A 19,616-nucleotide genomic window follows, 5' to 3' on the forward strand; every position below is an offset into this window, starting at 1 on the left:
ACAACAACATTGCTGCTTGGGGGGGAAAAGTAAGGGGAGGAGGGAGGGGGGTAAAAACATATAAACAATGACTTCCAGAAAGACATTCTGAGGGTCTCGACCATCAGCCAAGGCACTCAGTCAGGGGGGGGGTTGGGGAGATTGGGGGCGCACCACTACCCAGGTGCTTTCCCCACACACACATTATAGTGTAACATCAAATGATTATAACATATAACTTGAACTTGGCGTTAACTTGAGCATATCGCCCGCCACAGGCAACAATAGAACTGTAGAGGGGGGGGGGGAGGGGGGGAGAGGGAAAGAGGAATCTTTATTCCAGTGACCACGGGTCTTAAAGTTTCTAGTTCGGGAGGCAGTCTGTGTGTTTCATTTCTCTGTGTATTAATTCCGATGCCTTTGCTTCTGTGGAAGGGGAGGGGGGTAGGAACCAAATAGGGGGGAAGGATTGGGGGGGGTAAGAGAGGTATGTCGTCTCTTCTGTCTCTGCGGTTGAAGTTCTCGGGTGGCTTATGGAGTTGAGTAGTGTGGGTTAGAAGGAGGAGGAGTAATGGTGTCACTCAGTTTAGTATGTAGATCCGATTAGAGTTTTGAGTTGGTCTTCATGTAGATAGGATCTGTGGTGAGTATAAGGTGGGGGGGGGGGGTAGGTTGAGAAGTGGGGGAATGGTTGGTGGGGGGTGGGTGTTTCTTCTCACAGAAGCAGTTTTCGTTTTAGGCTATCCGGGAAGAGTGGAGAGTGTGGGGGAGGGGGGTTCCTGCAAAAAGGGGTAAGCATGAAATGGAGCTTTTGCACTTTTCCTTAGGATTGTTCGTCGGCCCAGTCATGGGGTGGTCGGGAGGATTCAGCTTCATCCTGCAGGTATGCTTCTGCGTCCAGGTGGGAGGTAAAGTCCTTAAAGGTGTTATCTTTGAAGACCCGCAGCCTAGCTGGGTATAACATAGCAAATTTGGTTCCGTCGTTAATCAGCTTGGCACATATGGGAGCAAAGTCTCTCCTGGCTTTGGATAATTCCGCCGAGAAGTCTTGGAAGAGTAAAATTTTTGTTCCCTGCCATGTTATGTCCTTGATCTTTCTTGACGCTGACCACAGCAGTTCCTTATGTAGGAAATTGAGGGTTTTGAAAATGACTGCCCGGGGTCTAGCCCCATCTTGTGGGCGAGTTGAGCCTAACCTGTGTGCTCTTTCAATGATTAAATCCTCACATTTATCAGAGACTTGTAATATTTCAGGCAAGGTAATTCGAATAAAATCAAATAATTCTTGTCCTCTGATTGCTTCAGGTAGCCCAATAATTCTCAGGTTACATCTGCGCGAGCGATTTTCTAAATCTTGCACCTTGTTGTGCAAGTATGTTATTTCCTTCTGGGAGGCTTGCAGGGAATCTTTCAGTTCACTGATGTCTGCAAAGTTAGCTCCCACCGTTTGTTCAGTGGATTGTACCCTCTGCTGCAACTGCGCTATTTGTTTATTAATGTCTGCTGTTTGTGCCTTTAGGAGGGGTCCTATGGCAGCTCTAATGGCTTCCACCATGTCTCCATAGGTCACAGGGGCAGATGAGGGCGGCAAGTGTGTCCCAGGGGACGGGTACTCACTGTGGGGGTTCAGGTCAGCTTCCATGGGTGTATCAGTGCTGCTAGTGGTCAGCGCCCCTCTGTTTGTGCTGGAAGCGTTTGGGGAGGCAGGTGCTGTTCTCCGGGGAATGGCGTCCGGCGCCATCTTGGGTCCCGGCGTCTTGTCTCTTTTCTGGCGGCTGGTGCTGCTGGGCATAGCGCTGAGGTAGCGCTTCATGCAGCGGAGGCTTGTGCGGAGGTTTAGGGTGGCGGGCGGGCAGTTTGGAGGCTATCAAGCCGTGATGTTAGCGGTGTGGGGTGCCTGGTCAGCGGAGCTCCACTCTCCCACTACCGCATCTTCCAGGGGCGGAACCGGAAGTGTTCCGCTGCCCGGCTGTTACCGACAGGGGGTACGGCCGAGAGAGGTCAGACGGGGAGAGGATTCCAGTCATTCTGCCCTGTCACTTCTGAACTCACTTGTTCCGTGACACTGACTGGAGGGGAGGGGTGACGAGCGGGTTTCAGCGCTGGAGGTACAGCGCTGTGGCCTGCGCAGCGTGACCTCCGGCGCCAGAACCCGCTTACAGCCGCACACAGTGACAGCATTCCTCTCCGTCCGGCGTCGCTGCCACCACCTGCCCCACTCCACCACTCATGGGGGACAGCCGCCGCAAGCCCCGCTCCACCACTCATGGGGGACAGACGCCGCAAGCCCCGCTCCACCACTCATGGGGGACAGCCGCCGCAAGCCCCGCTCCACCACTCATGGGGGACAGCCGCCGCAAGCCCCGCACCACCACTCATGGGGGACAGACGCCGCCAGCCCCGCTCCACCACTCATGGGGGACAGCCGCCGCAAGCCCCGCTCCACCGCACTAAAGTAAGTGGGGGACAGGGGCGGTTTTCTTTTAGGGATGCCAATCCCGGAATCCCGGGATTGAGCATTTTTCAATCCCGATTCCCGGGATTGAAAAAAACGCCCCGGGATTGGCATCCCTAAGCACAGCTCAAGGCACACTAGTGTGCCACGGCACAGTGGCTGAAAAACACTGCTCTAGAAGATAATAGACAGGATCTGATTGGTTGCCCATATCAACATCACATGTGAAGTAGAATATACATCTTAGTAAATTTCCCTCACATGATGTCAGTTTCAATTCATATATTCCAACTTTATTATAAAGTAAGCAGCAGTGATGCTCTTTTCAACTACACCAGTCATTCCTCATATATTGTACAGTATATGTCATGTATTATAATTGTGCTACACATATATAAAACCTTTTGGGTTATTTGATCAGGGCCATAGCTAAATAGGGACAGTTTGGATGTATGAATCATTTACTCATAAGGAATGGCATGGCTATGGATGCATTTGGTGATAACTTGGCCCTCTCCTCAGTCGGGTGCATTTTTGACATGTTACAGTATGTTACTGTATATCGCAGAAGCCGCACTTTGTACAACAATTTGCGGTCATGGAGTTCAGCAGCAATTTCCTCACAATTAGAGAGGGAACATGTGGTGGGCTTGTAGACTGACTGATTTAGGGCCTGTGATTTCCCTGACCTACAGTCTGCCTTTATGCTCATCTGCAGGTTGTATGTACAGTGAGTTTAGTTTTTGGATGGAAATGGCAGAGTTGCTGTACTGAGAGGACAAGATATGGGGGGGTTTCAACACAATTGCGCTGCTGGGTATAATATAGTATAAAGAAAACTCTGAGTCTAGTTTAGGTCCGACCAGAAAGAAATGACACTGGACACGCTTGTAAATTGTATTATTTTATAAATGTAAAAAAGATAAGCACATATACATACACAATAAAACTAAAACATAAAACATGAATATATAAAAACATATAGGGTTAAATCCCAAATAGTAAGGAGTGTCTCCAAGGTTTGATGTGAAAATCCCAATATTGGGGGTAACTCAGTTCAGATCCTGAATTGATTATTAAAAATCAGGTAGATCGGGGTATCCTGCAGTAGGGTGTTAATAATGCCAGTTTAGCATGTAGGCAAACATTCACTAGGTGGAAGGCAGTTCAAATAGTTACAATAGGGTAATTAGAATTTTCTCACCCATATATTGAAGGTATCGGGGAGCTTTATGGATGTTGTTTAGCTCGACCCTGTAGTAGAATTATATCCCAATTGCGGGGTCCGACAGCCGGGTAAATCTGTGAGAGTGGAAGCGGTATGGTCGGCGCTAAGTAGCGCTACAGCAGGCGTCCCCAATATGGTGATCCGGGGGACCGGCCGTGTGCTACTGCAGGAAACCCCGATCTACCTGATTTTTAATAATCAATTTAATAATCAATTCAGGATCTGAACTGTGTTACCCCCAATATTGGGATTTTCACATCAAACCTTGGAGACACTCCTTACTATTTGGGATTTAACCCTATATGTTTTTATATATTCATGTTTTATGTTTTAGTTTTATTGTGTATGTATATGTGCTTATCTTTTTTACATTTATAAAATAATACAATTTACAAGCGTGTCCAGTGTCATTTCTTTCTGGTCGGACCTAAACTAGACTCAGAGTTTTCATTATACTATATTATACCCAGCAGCGCAATTGTGTTGAAACCCCCCCATATCTTGTTCACCTTCATGAGCTGGGCTAGCTCATCCAACACGTGCAGCAGCTGGGTAGATATTTAATTGGTGTAGATCACTAAACACCAACAATTTATTTTTCTCCCATTATTGGAGGGCCAGGAACGTGAATTGGTTGGTACCATTTTGGTATCAATCCCAATTTACAACCTCTGTACTGAAAGGACACTCAGATTTTTAGACTTGCTAAAACTTGTTAGGGGATTTGCATATCATCATATTTTATGCATCGCATACCATCGTATACCTTATTTAGTGTTATGATATGCGATGCGATGGGCGCCGTGCTAGGAAACAAGTACTGAAAATCTCTCTATCCCAGTGATACTTCCAATTCTACTGCAGAAGAATCCATAGTATCAATTAGATCATTAGCAGCATTGTAACGGTTCTCATATCTTGTATAGATCATCCATAGCCGCGTTGTTACTGTTATCATCCCTTGTATAGATCATCCATAGCCGCATTGTTACTTTTGTGTATTTCAGTGTGAGGCCCATTGTGATATGGCATCACGTGTGAATATATCACCTTGATCTTCCTTTATGCCTCCTAAATCTTCTCACACAGAATGATCATGTGAGACTTATCTAGATGAAACACTATTTTATATTTTACAATAGTTTTAAACATTTATATAAAAATGTTCATGAGCGTGCCTTTGGTGGTGAAATCTGTGTATTTACATTTGTATGAACAATACACTGAGTTTTGCCTATTCACCAGTACAAATGACTCAATGTGATTTGTGATTCATGCCACAGGGCAGAGGGCTTGACTACAGTGCTTTAATGCCAGACGTATGATGCCACACTTGAAGGAGAGAGCGCCTCAGCCACACCCAAACTCTGAGGGAAACCCTTTTCTCAATGACACCAGGTTAGAAGGTGCGTCAGTGGTATATGTCTCACCACAAGCATGTATGGCTTAATTTTGAGCTGAAGAAGGAACATGGTCTCAGGTGACGAATAACCACTTGCAAGTAATTCTCTCCATGGTAAATCCAAGAGGTGCGTGCTCTGCATTCAATAAGTCACATAGACATACAGATGGAGCCTTCTTCAACTAGCCTTCTCTGGAGGGCCATGGCTCACCAAGGCCTATTGTTCTGAGCTGCAATACAAAACATAGAACAATACAGTAGGGGATTAGCATAGGATTACGTCTGACAGCTCTGGCTCACTTAATCCTATTAAAGGGCTAAATGAGGTTGGCTCTATCTGTATGAGACTATACTCATCATACTGTAGGTTTCTGGACTGTTGAGTTTGTCCGAATTTCCTTATTGAAGGATTGCTCTAGGATTTGGTGTTCTTGATAAGTAAGCAGAATTGTTCTTACATAAGAAGCCATTGTGTACCATTTACTTCACATTCCTGTACTTATCAAAGCCTTACTACAGATAAACAGGAATTTTTTTTAAAGAACCTGAACTTTTTTGGGGGATCTGTGCCAGAACGTTTACCCAACAATGCAACTGTGGGATAAAAATACATTTATTTTACAACCAAATCAGTGTAAAAGTTATAATAATAACCTGGCCAAATGTATTTTTAAAACAGATTTGATTGAGTTGGCAAATAGTTGGAATTTTTTGTTTTTCTGACTAAGGCATTTTATTTTGGGATGGTTTAGAGAAGACATTTATAGACATTAGTGATAAGAATTAAGAAACCAGTACAGACACTTAGTGTACCATAATCTGCATTCCTATGCTTTCCACTGAATACTGTAGGTAGGAGATACCAGTAAGTTCCAGTAATAAGTACACAAATAGCCCTATTAGTAATGATCATGCTGACCGATTTACGTCAAACCTTTAATGAATCAATACAAATATTACTGCCTACAAACAAGGGTTGGCAATAAAATAGGTCTGATATTTGCTAAAAGAATTATGGAATGGTGGTGGAGTACGAGATGGCCAAGGAAATACTGGAGATACTTTGGTAGGGTGGTATAACAGGATGTCAGCGGTCAGAATACTAGCACCTACATCGCGATAGATGAAATCTCAACAGGGTCCGGTAAATATACTGGCTGCTAGCTAAGATGCCACCAGTCACAATAACAATTGCTAACCGCATCTGTTTGCAGATACCAAACTTTAAATACAGTGCATCCAAAACAATAAAAATACAATGAAAACACTAAAAAAGTCTGAAAATCGCACATATAACACGTGCGATATTGTGCAATTTTTTTTAGCTGTCTAAAAGATCGCACCCAATTACATCTCGCCCTTATTGTCCAATATGGCCGGTTGGAACAACAATCTGGTAATATCTAAATGTCCGTTTTTGTCAGTTTTTCAGCATTTCAAAGCAAAAGGTCAACTGTCATTTGTTCCCATAAACTGCCAGATTTTTGTTCCAACCAGCCTGATTGCTCAATAAATCTTTAGGTGCATGGCCAGCTGTAGTTTCTTTTTCCTGTATGATTTTGCTACATTTATTTCTAAAAACAAAACAAATATTGTTTTAAGGTTTACTGCCACCTGTTGTGATGTCACCATATCATCCTTATACTAATGACTTTCTTCTGAATAAGTAAATAGCCTCCAGCAGCGAAACCTGCATGGAAAAGAAGTACACACAGTCTCTGTAACACTTCTACATACATCAATGCTGTATATATAACTAGGGCTTACTCACAGTGATGTCATTGTAAACTACACGCACTGTATAAACTACAGCTTAGTCACAGTAGATCTAACATGGTATAAATATTGTATCTAAAGGGGCATACACATGGTGCAACTTTGGCTTAACTTTACGATTTTGACAAAATCACAGTGCTGAGGGGCTTGCAATTCTGATGTGCGGCCCCACGTGGTCGGAATGGCAAGTTCAAATAGACTGTGCTGGCAGTGGATTGTTAATGAGTCTGCCATGCTGCAGAATGCCCCCAGCCTGCCACTGCAGTGAGTAGACGTCTGTTTCTGCAGACAGAGGGGGGTTGGGAGCAGCTCACACAGCGGTGGTCATGCCCCCAGAGCAGTGGCCTCACAGGAGTGATGGGATGTGCAGGCCACACCCCCTGGCCACTAGTTCAGGCCCACAAATGTCTGTTTTCATAAAGATGCGATGTATGCAATTGGGATCAAAACAGTAACAGAACTGCAATAAAACAAGAGACTGGGTAATAACAGACAGACTTAGTAATAAACCTGCAATACTGTATAAGCAAGGGCCTGATTCAGACCTGTTCGCTAGGCTGCATATGTTCCCTGTCCCGCCGAATGCCTGCCCCGCACCACACGAATCCCCTCTCTAACATGCGAGTGGCTACGCTAACACATCTTGAATGCGGCCGCACGGGTGAGGAATAATTAGAAGGTCACTCACCATCGAATGATTTTTCCCACGTTTGCTTATAAAAGTCAGTCTAAACTGACTTTTATTATGGCCACAGATTGCTGAAAAGGGGGCGGGTCTGACCTCATGTGATGTCATCCGCCAGCCCCGAGCAGGTATCGACCCGCCTGCATAAGCAGGGGAACGCCCAGCGTTTTTATGGGGACAGTCATAAAATGCTGGGCGTTCCCCTGCTCCAGCCCTTTGCGTGCCCCGTGTCCTAAGTCAAGCGTCCAGTCCGGAACGTTATGCTGTTACCACATGGACTCTTATCCACCACTTTGCTGACCTCTGGCTGTGCGGGCACCATTTCTCCTCTGGCTGCCTCCTGTTCCGGACTGGACACTTGACTTAGGATACCACCTTTGGACGCTGACCACCTGCCTGATGTTCTGCTGTGGATATGTGTCATGTCATTACATTGTAAGTGCAATCTTTTAATTTAAATATTTTGTGTAAAGGAGTTATTTGCACTATCCTCTGTCTTTTCCTTATCTCCCATGGTGGAGAACCTCCATATAGGTCACATTACTTCATTGACCAATAAGATTATGGACTCTGTTGAATATAATCCAGGGACCCTGGAAGGATGGTTAACCCAATTGTGTGGTATTTGTTAAGATTTGTATTGTCCTTATGGTTACCCCCGAGCACTGGTTGTATGTGTGCATTTATTCCATTTACCACTGTATCTCTCCAGTAATGTTTTTTGGACCATTACTTTGTGCATAAGAACTTAGCAGCACTTGGGGTTTAATTGCACACTTTGGTTTGATTTGTATCCTTCATTTGATTAAAGAAATAGACAAGAAGAATTGTCAGATGGACCTGATCAGAACACTGGGAATAACAATGGGAGATCTAACAGAACCAGACTGAAGAACAGGTATGAGCTGTAATACTCTGGCACTATACACTGCCAATAAACTTTTTTATTATATGGGAAAGGATTAAATCTGCCCCAAAAACATGATGTCACATACTGTATGGCGCACCTGGAGCACCGGATGCATCCCTATGGGAGCTACAGCCTCCTGCAATCACAGCTGCTGGGAGAAGTGGTGATGTAAGCGGTCCCCACAGCAGCTGGAAGTGGGACCACAGGCTACAAGGGAAATTGCCAGTGGCGGCTAGAGAGGAGGGGATCCAGTGCAGCCTGAGTTCAAATAGGGGAGCCACTCCAACTACCAATGAGTCAGTTTGGGCTGACCGTTGGTTGCTCCCATATTTTACATTTTGACATTGCTGCAGCCCCACCTCTGGAGCTGCCACTGCATTTTCGAGGAACCAGTACCGTGGCCCCAGTAAAATGGAAAAGATTGGTTGGAAGAGTGGGAGGTGAACTGGGAAGAGGGGAGGCTGTCACAGTCAAAATACCGACAACCATTGACAGACAGTCAAAATAATGACACATTCAAAATGCTGACATTCATTATGCCATCATGGTCAAACTGCTGACACTGTCAAAATTCCAATGTTTCAAATGTCGACATTGTTCGTGATTTATTCTTTGAAACCGACTTGTTCTTAATGTTCCAAGTGGGCATAGAATTAGATTATAGTAGTGTGCCGAGCGCAGTGAGGCACCGTGCCCGAAGCAAGGCGAACGCAGCAAGCCATGCGATGGGAAGCAGAACACCGGTATGTTCAGGAGCGCTGCTGAGCACCGGAATATATAAGGGGCACTGGCGGCCGAGCGGGGGGCGGGACACCCGCTCATTCAGAAAAGACAGGCTGTTGCTGCAGCTGCCTCTCTCCCCAGCATAGCATGGAGCAGCGTTTGCTGAGCTGGGGAGAGAGGCTGTGCTGCAGCGGCAGCTTGCCCTTTCTCTCCCACTGCCAGGCTTCCTGCAACACTGGAGGGGGATGCTTGCTGGTATTTTCATCGTCTGTATTTTGAATGTTGGGTAATCATACTGAGCCCGGAAAGAGATAAGGTAGGAGGACAGAGGGAATGAGTTGCTGAACAGGTGACTACTGTAGTTCAATGTCTTTGTCCACCCAGAAAGGCAAGCCAGCAAGAAATACTGTAGGCCTAAAGGCTAACAACTCTCAAACAGGCTTAAGGTAGACCAAATGTCGCTGCAAAAACTGAAGGAGGACATCAGGAACACATTTTGGAATTAAAGTTTCTAATAATTTCCTGTTCATTTCTCACATGTTTATGCAAATGTATTCCTTGCTATAATAGACACCGCTTGCTGCCCTATTAATGCCAAGACACACATTTCTTTGCAGTATTGTTTCTCTATGTACACTACATACATTGCAAAACAACTCAGTCAATTATTGCAGTGTCTGAAAGCCTGGAACCCTCCCCATCTACAATAGTAAGGTGACACTCATATGAGAATGTAGGTGACTCAGGGGCACCAAGCATTACAATTATTCACAGGATATATTTACTATGTGAGCAAATAGAACATTGGGAACATTACACAATAATACAGAGCGTTAATACAACTTACGCAAATGTAAGTAGAGAACACACTCAGGGATTTAACTGTTTTGTAAGGAGAGAATGACCAGGAGAGTAGTTTTGTGAACTTTATTTCCTGCTTACCTGTGTCCCTCCGACTATGGATCGGATAACCTGGAGTCAATGGGTTCATCAGAGTTCTAGAGCAGCAGCACAAATTATATCCTGGCACGAGTTAGATAAGGCTTTAACTTGTGTGATTATTTAGGGGCCCATTTATTAAACTAATTGTCCCCATTTCTGCGAGACTTCAGTAAATGGTCCGTTTAATAAAGCCTGAATGCAGGAAAGCTCAGCGACATTTGGTGCATTAGAAATACTAACTCTGCAAACACTGCACCTATTTTAAAATACCCACAATGCTGCAGAAATTGCAGGAAAAAAACATGCATGTAGGTAAGATAAGTTGTGTATGTATATGTTTTTATTTATGTGTGTGTAATGTATTGTCACATATTCTTTGTGTGTGTGTATGCGCAAATTTCCTGGGAAAAATCTGCACCATTTTCCCTGTGATATCTCTGTAGTGCCAGGCCAGCTGACACAGGGCTCAGGAAATGTATATATTTATATTGGTACAGAGCCAGGGGCCCGTGTGCACCACACACCCTGCTAATGACAGTTCTAGAAAATACCATACCTTCTGAATGCATTTCCTGCAATGTTATATAAAACATCCCCTGGTAGGTCACCATACAGATCGAGAAGCCAAGTCTTTCCATTGCAGATACTCTTACTGGAAACATAAAATATGATCCTGCCAAATCGGTGCACTGGGTTGTAGATAAAAGATTGCCGGAGGTATTAGCAATAAATTATCTGCCCAAACAGGTTCTTAAATAAATCTTCCTTGCATTTCAAATATTGTTATAACCTATACCTGCGCAATGGAGTATTACACATATTAATGCTGATGAGTAGAAACTATTTGTGTCATTGAGTTTAAGCACAAGTGGAATGTGAGCTCTAAATTGTCTATCTAATATGTCACTTGTGCATTGTAATTAATAGAGATGAGCGTGGACCCTCATTGCTTTGGTTCATCATCATGATTTGTTTTTGGCAAAACCAAACTCAAGTGTTTCGGTTTTAGGATTAAAATCATAAAAATAGATAAAGATTGGTATATATATATATATATATATATATATATATATATATATATATATATATATATATATATACTGTATATATCCCAATACTTCTCAGGCGCTTATACGTTAGTATTACCAGATATGACAAATTATAGATGACACAATTTGTATATAACACAATTTTGGCTGCTTCACCACTAGGTTTCCTGAGGGCTAGGAAACAATACCCACAAATCACTCCCCAATAGTGGTGTAGAGCCTATAACATTAGATTGTCCACAAGTTCCATATAGATATAGATCAAAATAATGAATAAAGTAATGGTTTTCCAACATTGTATTTTATTCGGTTCTTCATTCCCTCCCTTTGGAGCCTCCCCTGGAAACTACCAGTACATACTAGAAGGGAGAACAGTGGCGTCGAGGAGGGTGGGGGGAGCAGGTACTCTTCACCATGGCCCAGGACTAATGGAGGGGGCCTGGTTTCTGCTTCACCCTTCTGACTTTATATACAGCAAAGGCGCACTTGGGATGGGGAGAGAGAGGAGTAACTGCTGCTGCAGCTGACTCTCTCATAGTAACATAGTAGTTGAGGTAGAAAAAATACTTACGTCCATCAGATTCAACTCTCCACGCACAGTTACTCCTCTCTCCATGTGTGAAATATGCGGCGGGCAGGGCCGGCTCTACCATTAGGCAGCTTAAGGCAGTTGCCAAGGGCACCAGGATCTGGGGGACGCCAAAAAATCAAGGCTGTCTATGAGGATCCTTGTTGCACTTAATGCAGGTGACGGCAGTGGAACTTCTAGACCTCACCTCCATACTTTCCCTTGAGGCATACTTCCCTACTTTACTGTCCCCTTTCTCTTGTACTCTGTTGTGAGTGGCAAGGAGAGGATGCTGGGGGCCTCCAGGTAAAGCAGGGGACTTGCCCACCTTCCTGTGGGGCTTGGAGGACCACTCAATTTTTGGGAGTCCCCCCTGCCATTCTGGAATGTTAGGTTAAAGGTTTGGAAAATGGTTATTGGTGGCAGTATGGGGCGGGGGAGAAGGTTGAAGTTTTTCCTAGGGTGCTGAGAAGCCTTACACAGGCCCTGGCGGTGGGGGGTTAGTTATCGCACCCAATTGCCACAAGCCAGCACCCATCAGTCCTTGCGCTGGAGGCCCACTGTATAGCGGCAGCAAAATATATATATATTTTAATTCTATATGTAGGTGGGCTGGCCACACCTACCTGCATTGGCCACGCCCTCTCCAATTACCTGGACTGTTGGTGCCTCAGCTCTGAGTGAGACAGGTGAATATTCTGTTTACCCCATGATCATTGTAGAACATTGTACTTCGTTTTATACTATAAGTGATTGCCAACTGTAAGGTGCCATTGAACGGTTTGCATTGTCTATTGAGGGTTTTTTGTTTTCCCAGTGCAGATAAAAGTTTTGGGCCAATCTAGAAAATGTAATATTATATTTGGAATCTGCACCACAAAAGTTGCCCAAAATCAATATAATATTATTGTTGATAAAATCAGTGTTGGTCAGAGTAATTAATAAATAACTTTTTTGGAATGTAGTTTTTGGAATGTTTATTTTTTTTTTTGTATACTGAGAGATCTTAAACTATTAAACTTGTGATTACATAGTGTATTTACTTTGCACAGCAATGCAAGTTTGGGTATGGACTCTGATCCCTGGCAAGGCTCCTGAAACACTATAGTGGGGATGCGTCTGTCCAGAATATGAGCTGCCAGGTAAGTGGTCGTATACTTTCATTTATGATCTCTTCTGTGTTGTGCCTTTCCTACCTGAGCTGGCAAAACCCATTCTCACAGCTACCCACGACACACTGAAGAACTCTTATCATTACATTCGTCCAGTGACCATTTGGGCCTTAATCTGGTATTTCCCTTGCTGGTTTATTTTTCATTTAAACTTTCACCCCAAATGCTGTTCACAACCCCTCCCCAGGCTCAACTTTGTATTGGGCAAGAGGGAGTGGGGCCCTACAGCTCCATCTCATGCCAAGATTATTAATCTAATGTACTGTATAACAATCTGAACAGGTCCTTAAATAAGTCTTCAAATGTATTTTTGTTTTTCCACTATATTTCAAATCACACTCAAAATTCTAAAATTGAACTGACAAATTTTGTGTTGGAATTCAAATAGTTGCACTTCCTTTTCTACTCTTACCAGAATATCACATTGCTGACCTCATTAAGGGGCCGATTCAGGATAGCTCGTAGCAACCCGAATTTGTCCCCAGCCCCGATGGTCAGGGTTTGCGCGTGCGCATTTCTGCACACGTGCAAACCCCGGCTTCAGCAAGTTGCGGGAAGGGAGGGACGGGGGTAGAAGCAGGGCAGGAGAAGGGGAACGCCCAGCATTTTATGGGCATCCCTATGAAAATTCTGAGTGTTCCCCTGGGAACGTGGGTGGGCCGATGCCTGCCGGGGGCAAGCGACTAACATCACCCGACATTCTGCCAGGAGGCAGAAGGCATTTTAAGGCTCACTAAGCAGCGAACGACCGCTGCTTAGCGAGCCTTGCTGCATCAGACCCTCAAAGCGTAACAGCCTTCTCCTTCCTAAACAAAGTAGAAATCGTGCTTTTTTTCTATAAGTATTCAGTCCATTGTAATCCTACTATCACCCTCAGCAATTATATTATATTTGCATAATTGGGTGTGTCTTAGACACTCTCGGCAAATAGGATGCATCTAGCGGCTGTTATCATCATCATCAGGTCACAACCTACTCCAAGTCTTTGGAGGTGGTTGACCCACAAGTCAACTGCCTCCAAAGAGACACTTCTTATGATACCTGGTCTATAAAATTGTGTCGTGGTCCGTTGCACACAGAACTCCCATCAGCCCTTGCAACACTGGTGATCAGAGTATTGGTCCTCTAGAAGTGCTGAATAAAGTGCTGAGTAAATAATGCAGCCATAGAGAAGGCCCATGGCCACCACTAGACCAGTTGGGAGATGGCAGGTGGACAAAAAAATATTTTAAATTGGTCCAGCCTGAGTGCAGACCACTCCCACTAACAGTGACAAGTGTCAGTGATAGACCGCAACACCATCACCTCCATCACTCCCAGCAACATCACTAAGGGCGGAGCAGTATATGTAGCTTCTGCTCCAAAGGTTAGCAGCATTTTATTTACCAGGTTCTGGCTCCCCCATTCTTCTGCCAAAAGACTGGTCCTAACACCCCCCCCCCCCCCCCCCTCAAATACGTACACACATACATTGCACCCATTACTTATCCTGTACACTAGACACCCTTGTTCTGATCTAATAATCACAGTAAGAAATGTTAAGTGGTTTACAAGAACTGGCCTACATCTTTATAGCTAGTATGTTTTGTAATGTTTATATGTCATCTTTATTTGTTGTTATTTGGAACAAAATGTACAGAATTTTTATAGCCGAAAAAAAAACCTTATTATGTGTACTCAATCTTAAGTAGGAATTGATTGTGCTGAAGCAGAAGCCATAACTCAAAATGTTTTGATATTTGACCTTTCACCTGGAAGAAATATACTCCTATCTGCAGATCACTGTCCATTTTAGGGCAGAACATTTGGGACAAAGTCTCTTTCCCTAATCTATCCAAATAATATCCTTATTACCTAATTACTTCTGCCACACCTTACTGCCCCTGGGGAAATATGCATCTACATGTAACATAAGACGAGGCTGCAAACTCTAAAAACTAATTTTAAGAATAATGTCCCCATTTATAGTCCAAATTGAATATGGTATTTACTTAGGATGTTTCACCCCTGATGTGGTTCAATACTACAAACATGGTCTTAAATGCAAACTATAGAACAGCAGTAAAATAAGAGATTACATGCCTGTTGTAGATACTATATTTCTAAATGCACCGATACTGCTAGGGTTCGGGAATCATTCGACCTGTAATCAGCATGCGTTTAGTTACTGATGCCTTTTATGAGCCCAGTAAATCCATTTGAAAACTTAATTTTTAAACTACATGTGTACTTCTGTCCTGTTCAACGCCAACAGCCTGCTAGATACTGCCATAAAGTCTCACACTCTGCCATAAATTGCCAATGAGGGGCACTCCCACCAGTTTATGAGTTATGTAAAGATGACACGTGTATACTGTATATTATTCTCTCACTGATGGTAATGTACAGAAAGGCAAGTCAGCGTACATATAGCCAAGAAACATACTGCTGCTCCAACTGTAAAGTGCAATGCAGGGCCGGAGCTACCACTAGGCAGCCCTAGGCAGCTGCCTAGGGCGCTGGCCACTAGAGGGCGCTGTTACATCTGTTATTTTGAAAAAATGAAGGAAGTCATCCTTCTTTTAATGTACTGTATGCAAGCTAGTGAGGGGTCTAAATATGTTTAGAGCTGTGGGGGCACAGCTATATGCTTGCAGCCACACTCATGCTGCATACACATCCTGCAGCAGGCACTGTGCTGAGGCTGCTGTTGAAAGCAACATGACGATGAGTCATAGGAACATCTCAACCTCAGAGGAGCCGTCTGCTAGCAAGCTGTGAGGAATGAAGACAGAACACAACTCTTGGTGCCTTCACCTTTCCAGCTGCTATTGTTGTGCATGGATATACAGTGCATGGATGAGGACTGGGTGTGACAGGGAGGACAGTGTGTGGCATGTGGAATGGGGTCAGATACAGTGTGTGGGAAGATGAGGTCAGGTGTACAGTGTGGGGGGAGGGGATGAGGTATCCAGTGTGGGGGATTGGATCAGGTGTACAGTGTGGGGGGAAGGGATGAGGTGTACAATGTGGGGGATTGGGATCAGGTGTACGGGGGATATGGTCAGGTGTACAGTGTGTGGAATGGGGTCAGATGCACAGTGTGGGGAGATGGGGTCAGGTGTACAGTGTTGGTGGATGGGGTCAGGTGTACAGTGTGGGTGGATGGGGTCAGGTGTACAGTGTGGGGGTGGAGTCAGGTGTATAGTGTGGGGATAGGATGTACATTGTGTGGGACGGGGTCAGGTGTACAGTGTGGGGGATGGTATGCACACGTGCATGTATGTGTGTGTGTGTGTGTGTATATATATATATATATATATATATATATATATATATATATATATGAACTTTCACCTTACTGTCTAGGAAGGGGATAATTGGGGGGAGGGGGGGAAATATTCTGACATTTTGCCTAGGGCGTCACTAATCCTTGCACCGGCCCTGGTGCAATGGAATATGCTGCTCTTAGTGGCGTAATTATAAAGGGGTGCGGTGCATACGAGTTCGAATGGGGCCCACACCACATGCACTGCAACCTTTTTATGCTGTCTCAGAGTCCCGGGACATCTGCCGCTTTGCTGTGGTTATAACTGGAAAAATGTCTCCATTCATGGTGCATGCAAAGTAGAGTCTGACTGCCGTCAACAGCAGCGATTTGGAAATCATTGGAAAAATGACTGCCGCACCTTTTTTTCCAGAGATTGGCACATGCGCAGTAGGGTCTGAGTGCTCTAGCAGTTGCCAGCAGCTAGGAGGAGGACCGGACAGAAGAGGCTGCGCACGGGCTTCCCCCTCTCTTAAAAATCCTGGCTGCGCTATATTAGTAACTGTTAATAAATAGTATTTAAGTAAAAAAAATATCCTATACAGATATGGGTACAGCAAGTCGCACCCGCAAATCAGAATGCCGGTTCATGTATTTTCAATGTCACGAGTGCGACTTTGGCGCACTTGCAAGCTGGTGGGTGCACCCATTATGCCAGGAGGCTAAATTAAGCTGGCACCATCTGTTTACACATTTAATTTTGGAAGGGGCACACGCGCAAAAGATGCTCGCATGCCCCATTCCCGACAGAACTCCCCGTTGGTCTCCGCCACCGGTCCCGATCGATTGCCCCCCGCACCCCCCCTAACCCTGCCAATCTCCCTGAAGCAGAGACGAGCAGGGTCCTGCCTAGCCGCCGTATGACTGGGATGCGCGTGCGTGTGAGACGCTCGTGTCCCAGTATAATGGAGTCCCTGTCAGCCAACGCTCACCAGCAGGGACATTCTGGCGACTGCAGGCTTTGAATGAGAGAGGCTCCATATGTATGTCTCCAATGTTTTCCTATCTGCATGTGCAGGTCCAGGGGTGCGATGACACATGACGCAGCATTATTGACAAGCTGCCAGCATTTGGAGACCGCAAAAGGCAGCCATGCAGAAAACAAGGAGCCCCGTCAGCTCCATTTTCTGGGCATGCTGAAGCCAATGGTAGCATCATTGGATGCAGCTTCACTGGCTACAGCAGCACAAATTTTCTGCCCATTATTAATATGAAGGTCACTCACGTAGAGGGCTTATTCATATAGATGGACTCATTGCAGCGGCTTCAGACGCAACAGCGGAGTTTACTTGTGCAAGACTCCTCCTGTGGCATTATTATATTATCGCACAGCATCCGTGCACAAAGACGCAGCTGCTGTGCAGTAACATCCAACTACAGTATAATTCATTCCCAATGTATGGCAAGTGGCTTTCTAGGGGGAACAGCTTTGCACTATTGCAGCATACACAAGGGGATTGTAGCCCTATTTCTAAATGCTCCGACTAGATCACTTTAAGCATGGATCGCTCCGTATGTCTGGCCCCCGGCAACTGTGATGTGCGGTCCCGGGCGTCACTATCGCCTGACTAGTTTTATAGTACTGCATGCAGAATAAATCTAGTCATCACCAGAGTTCTCTCGCCGCATCGCTCAGCACACATTGCTGGTACATCGCTGTGTGCTGACCTATCTGTGCTAAGTAATATCGCTCAGCCCAGGGCCCCCATGTATCAAATGTATCACCAAGCGGTCCCAGCAGAGGCGTAACTAGAACTTTGCAGGCCCCATAGCAAAATTTTAATAAGCCCCCCCCCCCAACCTTTATCATTACAAGAGAAAGAGGAGCAAGTAAGAGACAGTAAAAGAGAGTGTCTTCATGGAAAAAGATGGAATGAGAGAAACAGAGACAGTGTTAGAGAGCAAAAAATACAGGAACAAGAGAGAGGGAAAAATAGTGAGCTGGGGGTAGAGGCATTGATGGAGAGATAGACAAGGGAGGCTTGGACAGACATATGAATGGACAGAGTACCATATGGAGGCATACACAGACAAAAAAGGGCGGGCATAGACAGACGGACGGATTGAAGGAGCATACATAGACAGATATGAGGGGGCATGGGTGGCTGGATAGGAAGGAGCATAGATGGAAGGGAGGGAGCATAGATGGATGCAAGGAGCATAGACGGATGGATGGGAGGAAGCATAGACAGACGGAAGGTGTATAGACAGATGGGAGGGGGCATGGACGGATGGAAGGAGCATAGATGGCTGGATAGGAAGGAGCATAGATGGATGGAAGAGAGGGAGCATAAATGGATGGAAGGAGCATAGACGAATGGATGGGAGGGAGCAGTGTCGGACTGGGGCATTTAGGGCCCACCAGGGAAATATAGCCGCAGGGGCCCACTGAAGGGGTGTGGTCAGCCACTGGTAGGTGTGGTCATCAATGTGAGCAGTGGCGTCCCTAGGGTTGGTGTCACCCGGTGTAGGAATTCGCAGTGTCGCACGCCTTATTCTAGTTCACTCTTTATGACAAAATCCTTCTTATATGGACAAAACCATGTGCACTGCAGGTGGGGCAGATGTAACTTGTGCAGAGAGAATTAGATTTGGGCTGGGTTATACTTCAAAGTGAGATCTATATTGCAGTGTAAAAATAAAGCAGTCAGAATTTACCCTGCACAGAAACAATATAACTCAAACAAATTTAAATTTCTCTGCACATGTTACATCTACCCCACCTGCAGTGCACATGGTTTTGTCCATCCAAGAAGGATTTTGTCAGAAAGAGTGAACTAGAATAAGGCCCAAACACACACACCCTCCCTAACCATTAAGAAGACGTAACGCTTGTGCGCGCCGGAGGCGCGTCGAAAATTTAGGGGTGTGGTCTATCATAAGGGGGCATGGCCTGTACCATGATTGTATTACGTACCTGCAGATTGCACATTTTAGCAAACTTTGTAATACCCATTACACATAAAGCCATATGCCGTAATGCCAATTACACATTATGCTGCACACCGTGATGCCAGTTACACATTACGCCCAACACCGCAATGCTAATTACTCAATACACCTCACACTGTGATGCTAATTACACATTATGTCGCACACCTTGATGCCCATTACACCCCACACTGTGATGGCAATTACCCAATGCTCCCCACACCGTAATGCCCATTACGCCCCATACCATGATGCCCATTACACTGCACAATGATGTCCCCAGTGCCAGAGACACATATGCCCCCACAGTGCCAGAGACACATATGCCCCCACAGTGCCAGAGACACATATGCCCCCACAGTGCCAGATACACATATGCCCCCACAGTGCCAGATACACATATGCCCCCACAGTGCCAGAGACACATATGCCCCCACAGTGCCAGAGACACATATGCCCCCACAGTGCCAGATATGCCCCCATAGTGCC

General features: G+C 45.1%; 1 protein-coding gene across 1 annotated transcript in view; it reads left to right on the forward strand.

Annotated features, from left to right (window-relative positions):
- The first annotated feature begins 8,334 nt into the window (after positions 1–8,334).
- The window catches only part of LOC146035891 (sodium- and chloride-dependent neutral and basic amino acid transporter B(0+)-like), a 99,893-nt gene continuing 88,611 nt past the window's right edge, over positions 8,335–19,616 (forward strand). Inside the window, exons 1-2 of the mRNA XM_083159587.1 lie at positions 8,335–8,423; positions 12,770–12,859. The gene's annotated coding sequence lies outside the window, so the exon portion shown is untranslated. The remainder of the gene's footprint in view (positions 8,424–12,769; positions 12,860–19,616) is intronic.

The sequence above is a fragment of the Crinia signifera genome, chromosome 9 (genome assembly GCF_055691185.1).
Source record: "Crinia signifera chromosome 9, ASM5569118v1, whole genome shotgun sequence".
Lineage (NCBI taxonomy): Eukaryota > Metazoa > Chordata > Amphibia > Anura > Myobatrachidae > Crinia > Crinia signifera.